Raw genomic sequence first — 19,771 nt, 5'->3', positions numbered from 1 at the left:
CATCATGCTCGCCTGTGCTCGACTGCTGGGACTGACTGGACGATAGTGGAATCTCAAACAAGTCCTGGCTTGCAGCATGGTAGACCTCACGATTGCATGTCTCCCAGCCTCCTCCTCTTCCTCCTCCTTGCTGTTCACACCAAAGGCCTGCAACTCAGACTCCTCGGAGGTGTTCACGGTGGTGTGTGGGGTGGTGGTGGTATCTCCACAAAGTTTGGCATGCAGCTCTTTGTAAAAGCAGCTGGTCTGCAACTCGGCACCAGATTGACTGTTGGCCTCCCTGGCCTTCTGTTATGCCTGCTGCTGTTACTTTGTTTTCGCATGGCACTGCTGCTGATCCTTCGCGTACCCCTTCTCCTGCATCCCCTTCTCCTGCGTCCACATTTCTTCAGCTTGTCCGTAGCTATGGTTGCACAGCCTCTTCTCCCCACAGGCTCAGGAGATCCAATATCTCCTGTCTACTCTAGGCTGGAGCGTGTCTGGAACTGTAGCTGACATGGTTGGCTGGGCGGTTACACACAACAGCTGCCAGGTGTGCTCACCAAGCTGGACAGTCAGAAAAAGGCATTTCAAAAATGTGTGGAGTTTTAAAGAGGGCGGAGGGGGTGGTGGTGGTTCTGGTCTCTGTGATCCCTGGGCAGTGGAGTTCACAAATGTGACCAGAGTGGTCAATGTTGGCCATTGTGGGAGAGGTGCTGGAGGATTGTTAGGGTTGACGTCGGTAATACAGTGTCTACAGTTGCACTGCGTCTACTTTAGTACATCGACCTTGGCTCAATGCTGTTTTGGAAGATTGTGTTACTGCATCCCCATAATGGAGCACTTACATTGGTGGCAGACGAAGTGTAGACACATGCACAACTATGTCGATGGCAAGGTGACTTATGTTGACCAAACTTTGCAGCATGGTAGACCAGATCGTAGAGCGCCAATTCCAACCCTGGTTCCCTCTTGCTCCATGGAAGGGATATAATTTACACTGGATGGGGCTTGGCAGTGGAGGGAACGGTAAAATGACTAGAGAAGAGGCCAAATAGAAGCAGTGATTACCTATGCTTCATGGATGTGCTTATGATGTGCTTACCTCAGATTAAGGTCTGAACAATGATTTTCTTTAAATGGGCAAAAGAGAGAAAGATCATTTTGTCACTGTAAATAATAGTGCTTTAATAGAGACTTTATTAGCATAGGTAGGCAGCTAAACTGAAATATAAATGGGAACAAAGGACTAAATAAAAAAAAACCTGGGCTACAAAGTAATTGATAAACCATTCTATAATTCACTGTTGCCATGTGTCGTGGCACTTCCTATAACAAAGGCCTCTATTGTTTGTGCAGAAACCCTGCCTGCTACTACAACAAAAAGAAAAGGTGCATTTACATAAAAATGCATTGCAAAAGAATTCATGGGCCAAATTCATCTTGGGAGAAAGCTTCTTTGAAGTCATTGGAGATGCACCTGGAATTCTTTTGTCCTGAGGGGTCTGAATCTTAAAGACTGTAAAAGTCTGGTTTTCTTGGCTGCCCTTCTGAAGATTAAAAAGCTGATTACAAAGTCAGTGTTAACAGCAGTGGACATTTAGTTCTCATTTGTGAATTTCAGTTAATCACTTTTCCCCAAAATTTGACTTTACAGAAAATGTGAATTGATGAAGGGTTTCAAATAGAAACTGAGCCTACAGTTCTGATTGAAACTGCCCAAGAATTTATCGCGCAGATGTGATAGTGGAAATTTTTTTGCCCTGTAATTAGAATGAAAATAGGTTAACACAAGAAATGAAAGAGGAACACTTTGTTAGAAGAACACACAGGGAATATTTCAAATATCCTTGCAGCCTTTCTTCAATAATATTGCAAAGTTTAAATAACTACCTTAAGAGATTGATTGTACATCAAAGGATAGCCATTAAATAAGAATGTTAGCTGCCGTAGATTGGCAAATTCTGTTTCTCCTGGTAAACACTCCTCCCAAAAGAGCTCATGAAAAATATGTTCTTCTATTCTGTCCAGCAATAGACTTCCACATAGATTTCCACTCTTTGTTAGAAGTTTACTGTCTTTGGTTCAAAGTGCAGATAATGTTAGCAACATCTGGTTGGACTCAAATTTGGGATTGCAGCCAAAATATCCTTTGCAGCTTCTCCATTTCAGTTTGTTTGCTTATACTGCCATTTCTTTATTTGATACCAATATTGTTGATTGTCCTGCTTTACTTGTTTTTGTTTAACTAAATCACAAAGGTGTCATTCTCTGATAAACTTCCAGACCGCGACTGACTGATGATCCATCACTTGTTGGGGTGAGAAGGAAACTGGCAGTCCAGGTTCTTTTTATTTTCTGACACCACCAAGGTTTAGGGGAAGTATCACTAGGTGGGGGTGTGAGTCCTTTTATGCAGATGGAAAGTATCCTTTGGGTGTGACCAAGGGAATATTGTTATCACTTGAGCCCATCCTTTTCTACTGTTCAAAACACCTAACAAAAGATTTACCCGAAGAAAGGAGATTATCCAAATACTTCAGGAGTACAATGCTTCCCTCACATCCACCAGGATTAGAACTCATGAACTCCAAGCTTGTGGTAAAACCACTACACTACAGCTATGTCTACACTGCCCCGCGCTTTGGGTTACAGGAGTGTGAATAGCAGTGGGCACCAAAGTGCTGAACTGCAACTCGCATGTGTGGATGTTGCAGGTGTGAACTAAAAGGTTCATTAATGCAGACTAGGAACCTTTTAGTTCACAGCCCACAGCATCCACTCAGGGGAGTTATGGCGCAGCACTTTGGTGCGCACTGCTATTCACACCCATGTAGTCTGGACTGTGGGGCAGTGGAGAAAAGCCCTAAACCTCTCTATCCTTCGTAATATTTTTAAACTATTTTTATTTTTCCATGTGTAATTTCACATGGTCAGAGCAAAACTGGTTTACATGACCAGAGCTCACTCTCAGATGCAAAGGTGTGTTCCTGGAAAAGACTGATAGTACACACATGCATGCATTTACAGGAGCTGATTGAACAAGCTGAATCATGAAAGTCATTGTTCACCTCTATCAAGAACAGAATCTCAGCATCAAACAGTATCCTGTTCCCACTGAGTTCAGTGGAAGAAGACTTGTAAACTACTTTTGCTTTAAGACATCCAAAAATAACCTGCTTTAAAAATCAACATACCAGTATATGTAATATATAAGAAACAATGGATACATTGGGGAGTTTGTTACACAGTGTGTTTTTCCTATCAGAAGAATATTATGCATCGATCAGATAGTTAATATACACTAATACTAAAATAAACACCTCTGAACTTCTTAACTAAGCAAAATCTTATCTTTGATCTACTGAAGCAAACTTTATTCAAGTGCACTCCCAAGTTTGCTAATCAGTGAAATAGTTCATCATCTGCAGACAAATTTATTATTCCAAATGACTGCTTTAAATTGGAGGAGTCATTATTTATAGGTGACTTAAGAGTAATTTCTGAAATCACTTTGAAGTTTAGTTTCCCAAAGTTGATCCAAATTATTGTAGACCATGATTCACAGTGAAGTTATCATGACAGAATATTTTTACTTAGACCATCACACACTCATTAGAGAAAATAAAGTATATTTCCCACAATCTATCACATTAATCTAGCTGCAGTTACAATATTAGTCATTCATTTTTCCACTAAAATTTTCTTTGCTGCCACAAGATGGCTGCTACTAACTAAACCTGTCACATCTCTGCTCTTCCCTTTCAGACATAAGGACCCAATACATCACTATATCATCCTAGTGTTATGCTGGTGTAGCTCCATTCACTTCAACAGAATTGTACCAGAATAAAACTGGAGTAAAACAGTAGTGAATTGAGGTCTAAGGCTTTAGAAACAATACACATCTTTTCCAGCCTTTTTACAGTAATGAAATGCCCTTATTTGTATGGTCATCGACCAGTGATATTCTCTGGTGTGGCCATGATGCCATCTCTCCTCACTAACCCCCATAGTGTATTTGGTAGTAGATAAGCCATGACATTCTTGATCACAGGGTAATTCATTGGCGTTTCAGAGTCTTTACTCTCTTAGTTTCACGCCTGCTGTGCCTTTACAACTACTTTTTTCTTGTGACTGGCTATAGATGACATTCTGTTGCAAGTTCTTTCTGCTGTGATACCCTCCAGGAATCAGTCCTTAGCTCCCTTTTCTTCTCTGACTCTCCTCCCTAAATTGCCACCTCTTTTGCTTATTGAACTTGGGTATCACTTCTGCACAGATGCTGCACAAATGTTTATATTTTGGTCCTTTCCATGCTTTCCGTTACTTCTATTTTATCAACTCCTGGTTCTACAACCCTATTTCAACTCAGTTGTATCCTGTTAACTGAGAAGAAAATCCTCCATCAAACTCTATCACTAGCTTTTCTCTACTAGACTCAAATCTCACCCTTCTTAGCAGGATGGAACCTTATTTGCCTTGTATCCCCTCTCCATCTCACACATTATGTTTTCTCTTACATCACCCAGGACTGTAAATCTGCCTTCTTACACTCATATTGGAGCCGTAACACTAGGGTGATCAGTCCTTTGCCAAAATTATTATTCATGCCTCAATTTCTTCTTGTTCCAGTTACTGAGTGTGATCCAAGGACCTCTTGATGAAAACTGGCAGAGGTCACAGGGTTAAAGGGATCCCCTAAGTTTACAAAAGAATGTCATATAAGGTCTGTAATGAAAGCCTATGCCTCATTGGTCATTATAGCCATTGAGAGATAAATGTGTGGAAAATATGTGAGGAGTTATGAATACATGCTAAAAATTATGTTTTCTGGCTTGTAGTTAAAAGCAGGTGACTCAAAGGTAGCGTGCCTTGAGCCAAACTTCCAGACAGGAGGTGGGAGACACTTATCTTCCTGGTGAACTATCATGTATTGTGTGTCTTACAATAGGGAGTCTGTTAGCATTCTGAGTCAAATGCCAATGAAGAGCTTGCAAAGACTTCAGAAGGAAATTCATAGGAAGAGCAACACAGTGGTGGGGGGTGTTCAGGTGAAGATCAGAGATCTGGTCTGGTATATCTGGGTCTCAGATAGACACCCTGCCGTCCTTTAATCTGCAAAGATAAGCTGCTAGGAGGCTTAATCTCATTACGGGGGACCTCAGCCATCTTGGTTGAAAGTGCTGGGAAAAGGACTTGGGGGTACGTTAACCTGTAGAAAACGGGAATGTCTTGTGAGTTAAGCTGAGGCACTAGAAAGCATGTTATGGTTTTGTTTTATACATAACCATTTGTTTCCAATATTCTCACTAACTACCAATTGAATCTCTGTTCTTTGACAATAAATTTATTCTTGACTGCACTATAAATAAGTGCTATGTGTTAAGTGGAGTGGTTATCCTGAGTTAAAACTAGTAAGCTGGTGTCCCCTATTCTCTTTGGAGTAGTGGATCTGAGAGTTCTGTGCGTGTTTAGTGGATCAGGGGCTGGGCACTACAGAGGGACACTCCGAGGACTTGGGGGTTGGGAGTGTGCCTATCGCTTATGTGTACTGAGACAGCGAGGCCTGTGGAGGCCCAGAAGGGAGCGCTTGTGTTGCCAGAGGCTGGTGGAGTCAGGGAGCTGATCCACAGCAGGTACAGACCAGGGTTCCTCATGCTAAGAACAGGTGGTAGTGAGGTGCCTCACAACCCTGGATACCCCCAGGAAGTGTCACTCTAGGATTCCCGCCTCTTCTTATCTGTCAACTCTCCAAACTTGAGTTTGTCCCAGATATAGTAGTTTATTCCCTTGTCTCTATGCTAAAGCAAAATTACATTAAGCTCCCACTTCAGAAACATTCAGTGCCTTCCTAGCCATCCAGAATCTAATACAAAATCCTACTGTTTGACGTAGTCCAGCTAGAATGCCTTGTCCACCCCTTTCTCGCCACTGCTTCTGATGTGATTATTTTCTGTTCTCCAGCTTTTGGTTATTATTAATTATTTGTATTGAAGCAGCATCTAGAAGCCCTGATTAGCATACAGGGCCTTGCTGCACCAGACACTGTACACTTTTCTCTATGCTTTAAAGTACTTCAATCCTTTCCACACCTAGAGTCCCCTCAGCCATCCCCTGAGCTCCAGCTGAACTGCACATGGTGCAACTTAGTGCTGCTCTGTGACGTTTAGAACAGCCTAAGGCTATGTTGAACTATGTAGGGTAATGATGAGTCCAAGGTGCTGAAAGAGCAGCCAGAGATTCCCACCTACACACACTGATGCATCCTCTCCTCCTTCAAACCTCTCCGTAAAGCACACCTCTTTTAAATGGTATATAAACTGTCCTCCCGCTTAGATGGTAAGCTCTTGGCAGCAGAGACTGTCTCTTTGTTCTGTGTTGGTACAGTGCCTCGTGCAATGGGGTCCTGGTCCATAGCTGGGGCTGTCAGGTGCTACTGCAATAGAAATAAGAAACTACCTCCACCCTCTTGGAGAAATGTTAACTATGGAATCTGAGGGAGATCCCTCCAAATTTTAAAATTCCCCACTCATTTGCACTGCTTTTTAGTTGCTTCACACCCTCTCCCTTCTTCCTTTGCTTTTTTTTATTCTATTTATGTTCTATTGATTGGAAGGTCTTTGGGCAGAGGCTTTCTCTTTGTACCTGTAAAGTGTATCGTCTGTAAAGTGCTTACCACACTGTTGGCACTAGTCAAAGAAATGCTAATAATTTGCCCCTGCAGAAGGATTCTCCCTCTAGAAATGTGTGTGCGCATGCAAGGTTAATAGATACAGAAAACTACAACTGACTGCGCTGTCAGACATCTAGAGGGTTGGTGGGTTGTGTGTGTGGCAAATGTATCTGGAAATGAAGGGATTCAGGGAACCTATTAGGGGACAATTGCACTAGGGGACTGAAAAATCTCCAGGGCTTTGAGGATGATATTGTTTTTTAAAACAAGGTTGGGTGATACAAAACGTCATTTTCATTAAGGGTACAAATAGAGGGGCAAATAATGGCCCCACTAGTGCGATGCATCACAGAGAGCAGAGTAGGAGAAGAAATGGGCTGTGCAGAGCCACACCCTCTCCTTGTGCAGGTGGTCAGAAGAGCAGTGGGTGGAGTCTCAGCTCCACCTCCCCCACCACCATGGTGCTCAGAGGTGCAGCTACACCAGTGTTGTACTGTGTTGCATGTACAGGCTCATCATGGTTTACTTCCTCCTTGGACCATGGAGAGCCCCTGAGTCACAACCTTGCTCTCGGGCTGCTCCTGGGGCAATGCATCAACAGCCTGCCCCTTACACTGGGCAGACTGTAATGTCACCATCTAGCCCAGAGTTTTCTTATTTATTTTCAGTGCATTTGATTATGTTCCCTGCAGATTTACCAATAATTTCTAGGGAATCGGAAGGAAAATAATTGGCAGCATTTTCTCCCATATATCCTGTCACCCTAGTGGATGCTGTAGATCACTGAGCAGCCATGAGATAGAAACAGCTTTCAGAGACTCATAGAAATGTAGGGATGGAAGGGACCTCAAGAAGTCACCAAGTTCTGCTCCCTGTGCTGAGGCAGGACCATGTAAACCTAGACCATCCCTGACAGGTGTTTGTCCAACCTGTTCTTAAAATCTTCCAATGATGGGGATTTCACAACCTCCCTGGAAGCCTACACACAGAGCTTAACTACTCCTTCAGTTCGAAAGTTTTTCCTAATATCTAACCTAAATCTTCCCTGCTGCAGATTAAGCCCATTACTTCTTGTCCTACCTTCAGCAGTCATGGAGAACAATTGATCCCCATCCTCTTTGTAACAGCGCTTAACGTATTTGAAGCCTGTTCTCAGATCTTGCCTGAGTCTTCTTTTCTCAGACTAAACATGCCCAGTTTTTGTAAACCTTTCCTCATAGGTGAGGTTTTCTAAACCTTTTATCATTTTTGTTGCTCTCCTGTGGACGCTCTCCAATTTGTCCACATCTTTCCTAAAGTGTGGTGCCCTGAATTGGACTCAGTACTCCTGCTGAGGCCTCACCAGTGCTGAGTAGAGTAGGACAATTACCTCCTGTGTCTTACATACAACACTCTTATTCATACATCTCAGAATGATATTAGTCTTTTCTGTAACTGTTGACTCATATTCAATTGGTAATTTGCTGTAACCCCGAGATCCTTTTCAGCAATACTAGCACCTACCCAGTTATTCCCCATTTTGTATGTGTGCATTGGATTCTTTCCTTCCTACCTTAGCCCTTGTCTTTAATTAATTTCATCTTGTTGGTTTCAGACCAATTCTCCAATTCTCAGTGACTACTGACCTTAGTTCAATTCCTATCCATGACCTAATAGTGAAAGGTTCCGCTATTCATTATCAGTCCCAAGCAGGAAGTCTTTCCCTTTTTATTTTCAAACAAATCAACACAACCTCTTCGTAGTCATTATAAGCATTACACTATCCAGCTCCAGGTCTGCTTAATGTGCTATATATAAAATGATCCCCCAGTCCATTTGATAAATTACTGTATATTTTCTATCAGCACTTTCATATGGTGTGCACAGAACAATTAGGGAATCTCTTATGCAGGGGTGCTGGTACTAGGGTTCCTGGGGGGTGCTGCAGCATCCCTTGGCTTGAAGCGGTTTCCATCATATACAGGGTTTACAGTTTTGTTCAATGGTTTTCAGTATCCCCACTATAAAAAATGTTCCAACACAAGTGCTCTTATGTGATAGTCTAACTATAAATAACCCATAGGGTAACTATCTGGGGCAACTGAGGGCCAGATTTGTAAAGGTATTTAGGCACCTAACTATCAGAGTTAGGAGCCAAGATGCTTTTGAAAATCCCATGAGGCACCTACCAGCATCTTTAGGTGTCTGAATACCTTTAAAAAATTGGCCCTTAGCTACTGCACATACAACATGACTCTTGATTCTGACAATGAATATTAGTGATTCTGCAACTGTTCAGAAGTTGCTTGTGCTATTTCCCTATCACTTTATGATTTACAGAACCTCTCTTATGAATTATACGATTGGGAGCCATATAATGCTATAAATAATGAACCATCACCATAATTAATTTTAATGAAATTTATATTGCTTATTAATTTATCTTCCTATCTTTTAATGGGATCATAAGGTTTGAAGGTTTATCTTGTGTGCACAGAATAAAACTGAACACTTTTTGGATTGTGTGAGTGTGTCGCTGCTTCAAAAAATGCCAATTGCCTTGCAGGCAGATTCCTTAGCTATTTAAGGATGCTGTCCACCGAAAATAGTTATAACATTTACCATTTCAACATTTTCTTCTGCTGACATGAGGACTTGCTACAATTTCTTGTGGGGTATAATGATATCTTAATAGATGCACTGGCAGAAGGTGGAGTGACTCCTTTAAGGGAGTTAAATGTAGCCCTACCTACCTCTCTCACCACTTGGGAAACAGCTAATTTGTCAAAGATGGGGCTATGCACAACTTCATTAAAAGGGCCCACCCATCCTGTGACTTGCACTCTTTAAGGAGCAATTATAATTATCCCTCTAATATGTCCCCGCATGTCCCCACAGTATGCCAACATTTTTATGGCTGACTTAGAACAACGCTTCCTCAGCTCTCGTCCCCTAACGCCCCTACTCTACTTGCGCTATATTGATGACATCTTCATCATCTGGACCCATGGGAAAGAGGCCCTTGAGGAATTCCACCAGGATTTTAACAATTTCCACCCCACCATCAACCTCAGCCTGGACCATTCCACACAAGAGATCCACTTCCTGGACACTACAGTGCAAATAAGCGATGGTCACATCAACACCACCCTATACTTGAAATCTGATGACCACTATACTTACCTACATGCCTACAGCTTTCATCCATACCACATCACACGATCCCTTGTCTACAGCCAAGCTCTAAGATACAACTGCATTTGCTCCAGTCCCTCAGACAGAGATAAACACCTGCAGGATCTCTATCAAGCATTCTTAAAACTACAGTACCCACCTGCTGAAGTAAAGAAACAGATTGATAGAGCCAGAACGGTACCCAGAAGTCACCTACTACACGACAGGCCCAACAAAGAAAGTAACAGAACGCCACTAGCCATCACTTCAGCCCCCAACTAAAACCTCTCCAGCGCATCATCAAGGATTTATAACCTATCCTGAAGGACAATCCCTCACAGTCCTTGGGAGGCAGGCCCGTCCTCGCTTACAAATACTCACCAGCAACTACGCACCACACAACAAAAACACTAACCCAGGAACCTATCCCTGCAACAAACCCCGTTGCTAACTCTGTCCACATATCTATTCAAGGGACACCATCATAGGACCTAACCACATCAGCCACACCATCAGGGGCTTGTTCACCTGCACATCTACCAGTGTGATATATGCCATCATGTGCCAGCAATGCCCCTCTGCCATGTACATTGGCCAAACTGGTCAGTCTCTACGCAAAAGAATAAATAGACACAAATCAGTTGTCAAGAATTATAACATTCAAAAACCAGTCGGAGAACACTTCAACCTCCCTGGACACTCAATAACAGACTTAAAAGTGGCAATTCTTCAACAAAAAAACTTTAAAAACAGACTCCAATGAGAAACTGCAGAACTGGAATTGATTTGCAAACTGGACACCATCAAATTAGGCCTGAATAAAGACTAGGAGTGGATGGGTGTAGCGGGGTTGTCACCTGCTACTGCCTTAAAAGGCTTAAAACAGCCCGGGGAGAGGGCTGTGGCAGGGAAGGAAAAGTGGGGCTGATTGGGGAAAGCAGCCTCAGCTGGGGGCCACACCCCAATCAGGCCGACGCTGGCTTAATGAGGGCCCAGATGGCCCTTATAAGAGGGCAGTGGGCCAGGAGCAAGCAGTCTCCCTCTAGCAGAGGAGGGAGATGGACCTAGCTGCTTGAGTGCTAAAGGGAACTGGAGTGAAGCAGGGCTGGGGAAAGGCCAGAGGAGCTGGGGAGCTCCAGACCAGCAACTCCCCAGGCTGCAGGGCCTTGTACAAGGCCCCTGGAGGTACTGGGCTGCAGGGAAAGGCAGCAGGTCAAAACCTCCCTTGCTTATGATGACTGGCTTATACAGACTGCAGTCAGCCCCAGTGAAAGGGGGCTAGATGGTGACTGGCAGTAGCCCATAGGCTGAGGCAAGGTGGGGATAGAGGGTGGGGGTTCCCCGGGGAGGGGAGACCCAGATCTGTGGGGTAATGCCTGGAGGGGTAGCACCCCAGGTAAAAGGGCACCGGGGTCCGGGAGGGACACAGGGGCCAGCGGCAAGCGGGACACTGCCTGCAGAGGGAGCTCCAGAGCTGGAAAAAGAGCTAATTCCCAGGACACCAGCAGGAGGCTCCACAGGGGTGAGTCGCGCACCGTTACATCGGGTCACTACAAAAACTAAAAACTAATTTCTCCATGCTAATTTCCCCCTGCTGTTACTCATACCTTCTTGTCAACTGTTTGAAATGGGCCACCCTGATTACCACTACAAAAGTGATTTTTCCTCCTGTTGATAATAGCTCACTTTAACTGAATTGTCTCGTTAGAACTGACCCCCACTTGGTAAGGCAACTCCCATCTTTTCATGTACTGTGATATATATATCTTCCTACTGTATTTTCCACTCCAGGCATCTGATTAAGTGGGTTTTAGCCCACGAAAGCTTATGCCCAAATAAATTTGTTAGTCTCTAAGGTGACACAAGGACTCCTCGTTGTTTTTGCTGATACAGACTAACACGGCTACCACTCTGAAACCACAGAAAATATAGTTTTCAATACATAAAATACTTCCTCTCCAAAATCCAAAATGCTTATAGCTATTGCAGTATTCTGTTGACAGCCATTTATTAAGTATTTACTCATTGCTTGCATTAACGAGTTTAAAATGCTGACTTAATTTCATTCCTAACCTGTAGTTTTTAATAGATTTTGGAAGGATCTTCAGTTGAGCTGGTCAAAAATTTTCTGATGAAACATTATGTGGTTGGAAAATGCCATTTTGTCAAAATTGAAACTCTGTGGGAATGTGTCAATTTCAACAAAATTTCATTTGGGAAAGAAATCAAAACAAAGCATTTGGATAAGGGGGAAACATTTCATTTTGAACTTCTCTGAATAGAAAATTTAAATTTTTTCTTTCAAAATGTATTTTATTTTATATTATAAATCATAACACGATTTTAAAATATCAGAATGAAACATGTTGGTTGATCCAAAATGATTTTTTCCCCTAAAATTCCATTTCATTGGAAATTTTGAAATTCTTTTTTTGGTTCAGGTTTAGGTTTTATTTTTTTTCCTTTCAAAATCATGGAATTTCTCACCAGCTCTACTGCTAAGGTGTTCCACGGTGTCTGTGTTATTCATAGTATTTAAAGAATGAAGGGCAGGGAAAAGAAACAGTAATGAAATGAAGAAGCAATACATCTTTCTCCTGAAGCATTCAGGTGGCAAATCACAAAACAGAGAAGAGAAAAGTCACTGGGAACGTCTTTAAATGCTGTAATCCACCTTTAATAAAATCCCCAACCCCGCCCCCCAAAAAAAAGAAAAAAAAGAAAAAAAGGTCAATTGAAAAATAGAAAGATCATCCAAAGGCCAAACTAACCTTCAAAAATGATATTTTTTTAATCTTAAATGACTGCAAACAGCAGACTGATTGAAATATCTGCCCATGTACATGGACGCATTGTAGGAAATGAACTTTCTTCAAGGGTTGAATGTAAAGGTCGTGGCTGTACATTCTGTTGACAATACCACATGCAGGTATTCTTGTTAGGTAAATACTTAAGATTATTTTTTTTTGCCATTTTTGGAGATGGATTATTATGTGGGTTTGGGTCCAAAGTGATTTGTGTCTCTGTAGTGTTGTTACTATGGCTACCTGTAGAAGTTTGTTAATTTGTTGACGTTCAAAGCTACAGTATGTGACAAATGCATCATTTTGGCTACTTATCTGGTGCTTTCTTTTTGTTTTACTCTTTCCCTTATTAAAACAGCATATTTAGACGCTTGACATTTTGGAGCATTTTTAGGACAGGTTTTCATGAGGAGGATTGCAATTTACAAAGGAGTTGTTAATCAGAGGTCAAAATGGAACTAAAGAGTAGTAATGGGACACTGTTACACTCTATGTACCCACTGGGGCCACCAGCATGAGATTCTGTTTGTAGTAGATTGTGCAGATCTTCATAAAACAATCGTCTCTCTCCTTCCTTGTGATCTTTGGTCAGCAGTGAAATAGTGCTATAGGCTTACCCGTAAATTTTCATTAGGCTTCATTGTCAATGCCCCATTGAGATTAATAGGAGCATGTCAGAGCTATTGTTTCAGGATGTCTGCAGTCTAAGGCAATTTACACTTGGTTCAGAGGGTTTTCTTCTGGAACATAAGGGGTAGAGAGTTAATTTATATGTGTGTATATATGTGAAAGAGAGAGCAAGAGCTTGGATTTTAGAATACTAGCCTTAGAGAAAAAATGCACACTGGTTCTCTGAACCGCTACTCAACAGTCCAGTCCAATCTCTGGCTGTACTACGGAGCCATAAAAGAGAGATCAGTAAGCAGCTTTTTGTGTTTGTTTGTATTTTTAAACAGATGGTTTCATAACGGAGAGGCAGTGTTTCTGTGTCTGGATCTTCTTCTTTTATATATTCTGACAAGTTATAAATGCCTTTAATTAAGATATTATTTTTTGACAATAAATATGCTGCAAATTGTTCACTTAGTATGTGAGGAAAGACTTGATTTGCTCATTTTTATGCTTACACTATGTGGGGTGGCATTTAAGAAACCTGTATAAAGAATGAGTAAACAGACTGTTTGCAGGTGTCCTGGTTGGGATGGAAATCCATTGTCACCTGACTCGTGGGCCAGCTGTCAGGCTGCAGAGCTGTCACCTCCGACTTACATTCTAGCCTATGAGATGGATGAAGCCTGGTAGGCCCCAAATCTACAAAATTTACAGTGCATGGGCAGATTGCTGCACCTGCACAGAGCCACATTGTCACTGGGCCTCTATATGGGTACAGTGGTTTGCCCAAGTGTTATACATTGCAGGCTCAGGCCCTCTGTGTACAAGACTTTTAAAGCTCCTCAGTGGAATCCCTAACTAGATTTTTTAAATATATATATTTAGCTTCATAGTTATGCACGGCACTGCACAGAATAAAGAAAGACAGGCTCCCTAAGCAGAAGAGCTTGCAATCTGGGGCCCTGATCCTGCAAGCTGGTCTATGTGGATGGAACCTCATTGACTTCAATACATTGGCTGCAAGCACCCAAGTAACCTTACTTGTATGTCTAGTTCCATTGGATTGAACTGAACTAGACATGTGTAAAGCTGATCACATGTGTAGAAATGTGCAGGTTCAGGATCTAAGAAAAGACCAAGACAACAAGAGGAGATAATAAAGGGCTGGAATGGGAAAGCATCAGACGAAGACAAGAAAAACATTACACCCACAAGTAGGAGGGGAGCATACCCAGTTGGTCATTACGAGGGTATTGTGAGTTATTAACTGTTTGGTTTTGAGCAATAGTTTACAGACAAGTTTGAAATAGTAAGTCTGAGATGGGACCTCTGAAAAGGAAGAGCTAGTTATTCTTTATGGCTCACTTTAGCATGGGGTCAAGGTTAGATCATCTATCTGACCAGTTAGCTGGATTTTGTTATGGGGATGAAGTTGAATGTGGATTTGGCTTTATAGTTTGTATTTTTGAATAAACAATGTATGAAAGTACGCAAGAGCCCGGGCCTGTTAGGTAGGCGTGTCCTATGACAAATAAAACTAAATAAAATTAATGAATATATCTCTAAGGAATGTAATAAAATAAATACAATAAAGTGGACAGTTAAAGAAAGTGGTTGAACCCCCATCATGTGACTCATTTTCAACTGGGTTCAGGTGGTGCTCCAGAATATACTATTATGAAGATATTTTTAAAGGCAAGAAGGACTTAATAGGTCTCTTCAATTTTTAACATATTGATTCTATGAGATAGTACCCTGGAGCTCAATTCAGGGTCATAGGGGTTTTTAGCAATGGTTTGTCTCAATCAACAGTACTGAGCATGTGTCATAGAATTATGCACATTTCATATATATTATATCTATTTTGAGTTCAATGATATTTCTTTTAACTTGATGCCATAATTGCTATATAGATGAAACCCTTCTAAATCAAGTTTATATCATGATATCTTATTGAATAACTTGAGCTGAATCTGAAAATATTATATGCCTTACAAAGCATAGTTTAGAAATTAAAGCTTCTTTATATTTCAAATCCATCAAAATTAATTCTGAAAGGTAGACACAGAAGATATCCACAAAGGAAGCATATTTTCAGGTGCTCCTTACACAGCTCTACATAAACCTTCACTCAGCTTTATTAATATTCTGCATTTACTCATCTTTTCCTAGGCTTACAACCAGAACTTATTTTACACATTTTCAGTACACAGGGTCTGCTTTTTCCACAACAACTGAAAGCGCCAGCAAAAGTGAGTTCATACTTCTCATAATAGCCTGCAGTGCTTATACAAGAGTTAAATGTTAGCTTTTTACATAGCACTTATGCTCTTTTGGTTTATAGCGTTGGGCGAAATCTCACCACGTTTGGAGACTTGGGTCAGCTATGCACCCGTAAGTATGTGTACCACAAAGCTTATCTGAACTATTTCGACTGCCTGAGTCTACAAAATAGGGCTGCAAATCTCAGAGAAACAGACTCTGTATTTTGGCATTTCTGCTCCCACTTCTGAAAAGAAATTAAAAATAGACAGGCATGGGGGGGAGGGGGGCAGGAGGAATGAATGAATTACATTTTTTTAAACTTCCAAAAAGATTTAGGCAACAACTCAGTGCTCAGTGACAGAGGGTTCTCCATACTGATTTATACCTGCCTCTGGAGATTTCCATTACTTGCATCTGAAGAAGTGAGGTTCTTACCCACGAAAGCTTATGCTCCCAATACTTCTGTTAGTCTTAAAGGTGCCACAGGACCCTCTGTTGCTTTTTACAGATTCAGACTAACACGGCTACCCCTCTGATACTCAGTGCTCAGTGTGCTTCTTATTTTATCTCAACTAGCTTATCTATCTCTCATTTGCAAACTACTCTTTTGTCTGCAAGAGGTGTAATATTTTCCTCCAAGCGACTAATTTTATGCAAGCTGTTGGAAGCACTGAGCAGGGCTTGAACAGGAAAACAAAAGTAGTGGTTCTCTAAACTGCTGTGTCCACAAGCAGTGTCAAAATGAGCAGGCATTCACTGTAGAGCATACAGATATTCAAATAGTCATCATGCAGGCATTTCACATCTGAGCACAGGTATAAATGACTACACAAGGGCCGAGGCAGTGGAGAGTCCAGCTCTTGTGATTCAGGAAAATACCTACACAGGTCCTTAAGTCCATTCCTTTTCAGGACAGTTCTTAAGCATGTGCTTGGCTTTAAGAATGATCTTCAGAATGTGTACACCTGTCCTGCATATGGATGCTTTCCCGGTCAGGGCCTAAAAGAGCAAACAACAAAAAATAGACTTTCAGAGCAATGCCTCCTACTGGACCAGAAATCCACACAAATCTGAATTAGTGTAATTGGGCTTCTTGTTGTGGTCAGATACTTTGGGGCAGATTCTGTCCCTTGCTAAGGCCACTTATTGCTGGCAGACGAAACAGCACCAGAGAATTTCCCCCAGTGCAGGAGGGGCATCGGGTGTAGACAGCCCTCTGAAACCGCCTCATGGCCCTTGGCATAGGGGTTTGCGTGGGGAAGGGCTGGAGGCAGGAGGTAGTGTGTTGAGGGTGCAACTCCTCCACTTCCCACTCCTGACTCACCTTAGTCTTCTCCTATGCCATGGGCTGCAAAGGGGCAACCTAGGGGGCCTTACATAATAGACTGGGGCCATAGACTTTCCCTTGGGGCTGCTTTAATTTATATCAGGGACCACATCAGTCCCCTGAGCAATTCAGAATCTGGCAGGTGCTAAATTGGCTTAAAGTCAACTTTGCAGGCCCAGCCTCTTCCCTCATGGGGCTACACCTTCTGTGCTGTGCATCCTGAACAGTGCATCACAGAAACAAGCCTGTTCTACTGGAGCAACTCCGTTCTTCAGTACTTAGCTTTCCTCAGAAAATGTTATGAAACCACAAAAACTTTTTAAAAAATCCCTATATTTTAATGCTGTAATAATAAAAACTTGTTTGTGTGCTCCCTGAGGTGACTCTGTGGTGGCTTTCAGAAGAATGGATGCTGAAAAGCAGCTGGCTGACAATTTTATTTAAGGGCTTTTGTAAGGCAGGAACTACTTTAATAATCACCTACTCTTCCCAGCATTGCTGTTATGAAATATTTCTTTGTGGAGGCCGTCAGGAGACAATGGACGTGACACAAATATTAGAAAAACTTCTAGCAATGATAACACACACAGCCAAACTGGTGTGAGCTAGGGTATTGTTCTTTCATGTTTTAGGTTGTGGTGTTGTTATTAAACATTCAGCTGGTTAATTAAGGCAGAGCCAATGCTTTCTTCAACCTCTCCTAGGAGACTGTGACCTCACCACAGTTCTCCATGCTTTTGTGACCTCTAGACCTGCTTACTGTAGTGTGCTCTACATGGGGCTACAGCTGGTTACCACTTAGAAGCTTTACTGAGTGTAGCATAGAACAGCCAGTTCACTTGGTGGTCTTGATCACATATTATCCCTGTGTTGCAGAGGCTAAAGTGACTTCCAATTAGTTTCTGGGTGCCATGATATAAAGCCATTTTATATGCTGTGTATTGGGTATTTTAGGCCTCATTTCTACAGACACTTAACTTTATACATGTGAGTAGCCCCACTGAAATCAATAGAATTACCCACATGCACAAAGTTGAGTTTGTGGATTGGGACCATAGAAATGGCTTCTTTTTCCAGGCTATAATACAGCAATTGAGATTACCTGGAACACTTGGGCTAACTGTCTAATTTGTCCCTGTGATAGCTAGATTTGTATGACTGGAGAATGGGGACAGGGCATTCTCAGTGGAGGGCCCTTGACTCTGAAATCCTCCTACCCCCATTGCCCGACACATCCCAAATCTGTTTCAGGGCATGCAAGACTTTGGCCTAACTCCTCAGAAAGACACTTGGTAGATAATGAGGGGTGGTTTGCTTTTCATGCATACTTGTGTTTTAAATGTCACATTGTATGAATTAAAAACAAACCCACCATGTAAGCTGTGAAAAGCTACTAGTTAAAAGGATGGGGAGGGAGGCGATTTGTCCTTGATAAGTTCCATTGACACAAATAGGATTTCTGTGCATGGAAGTGAATTCCATCCCAATGACTCTTCAGGGTCAGTCCATGGGGCCGTAAAGGAACTATTATTACCACAGGGAAGAACCAGGCGTCAAGAGATTCCCCCACCTGCAGCCTCTGACTGGGCTTTGAAGAAAGAGAGAAGCAGCTAAAGCTATTGAGGGAAAGTGGAGGACCAACAGGAAAGGGATTACATTGCCAAATTCCTGCTCTCCTGACTGATAGTGCTTCTGTCCTACTCATCTGCTACCTCTCCCACACGTAGGAAGGCAGCCACTCATACAGGGCTGTAGCAGGGACTGGCACATCCACACAGGGCAGGTCTACACTTAACTTGCTGCGGCGGTACAGCTGCACTGCTGTAGCACTTCAGTGAAGATGCTGCTACGCCGATGGCAGAGCTTCTCCCAGGGCTGGCCTTACCATGAGGCGAAGTGAGGCGGCCGCCTCAGGTGCCAGTCTGTGGGGGAGGGGGAGCGCCACTAGGACCCTTCCGTTGAGTGTTGAGAGCCACTATAGCTGGCACAGAACAGCAGTCATGAGTGAAAGAAGAAAACGCCCATCTGGGGCAGCATTCAGAAAAAGAAAGAAAGCAAAGGAAGCTTTTCTATCTAAGCAGGAAGGAGCTCTCCTGAGATACATAGACACAAATGTTCACGGTGAGCCTTCCGGCCCCAGTGAGGATGTGAGTGGTGAGGAGATTCCTGATCTTCCAGTTAGTCAGAGTGCAGGTGACCTGGCAGCTACTGCAGCATCCATATCTCCATCTCAAATGGATGTAACCATGCACATTCCTGAAGAAAAGTGTAGATCAGAGAAGAGTGTGGTGAAGGCGCAAGAAACAGCTGCTGCTGAGTTTAGTTCCTTAAATCTAGATGATCCAGGACTGTGGACCCACTTGAGCAGTAGCCTGAGGGACTTCCTTGTACTGCATGGGGCACAGCAAGTGAAAAACTTCATGTTCCCCAAAGACAATGAAAATAGAAGTTTCCATCCAACACATTACTGGCGTGAAATCCCCAATGGGGACAAAGTGGAGAGGCCATGGCTTATGTACTCAAAAACCCAGAATGCTGCATACTGTTTTTGTTGCAAACTCTTCCAGTCTAATGTTCCAGACACTTTGGATTCTACAGGAACGAAGGACTGGAAAACTCTGGCTAGAAATATGGCATGCCATGAGACGGCAGCAAATCACCAGAGAACATTCCAGAGGTGGAAAGAGCTTGAGATGAGACTAAGGTTAAAGGCCACCCTAGATGATCAGCATCAAGAGAAGATTGCATCAGAGTCTCTTTACTGGCAAAATGTTCTGAAAAGGATCATTGCCATTGTGAGAATGCTTGCTTCCCAAAACCTAGCACTGCGTGGCACTTTAGATCAGCTGTATGTGCCAAACAATGGAAACTTCCTTAAAATTGTGGAGCTGATGGCTGAGTTTGATGCTGTACTCCAGAAGCATCTAAGAAGAGTCACCACCCAAGAAATATACA

Source organism: Emys orbicularis, chromosome 3, assembly GCF_028017835.1.
Source record: "Emys orbicularis isolate rEmyOrb1 chromosome 3, rEmyOrb1.hap1, whole genome shotgun sequence".
NCBI lineage: Eukaryota > Metazoa > Chordata > Testudines > Emydidae > Emys > Emys orbicularis.
The sequence above is the reverse complement of the archived record's forward strand: the minus strand, read 5'-3'. Positions refer to the sequence as shown.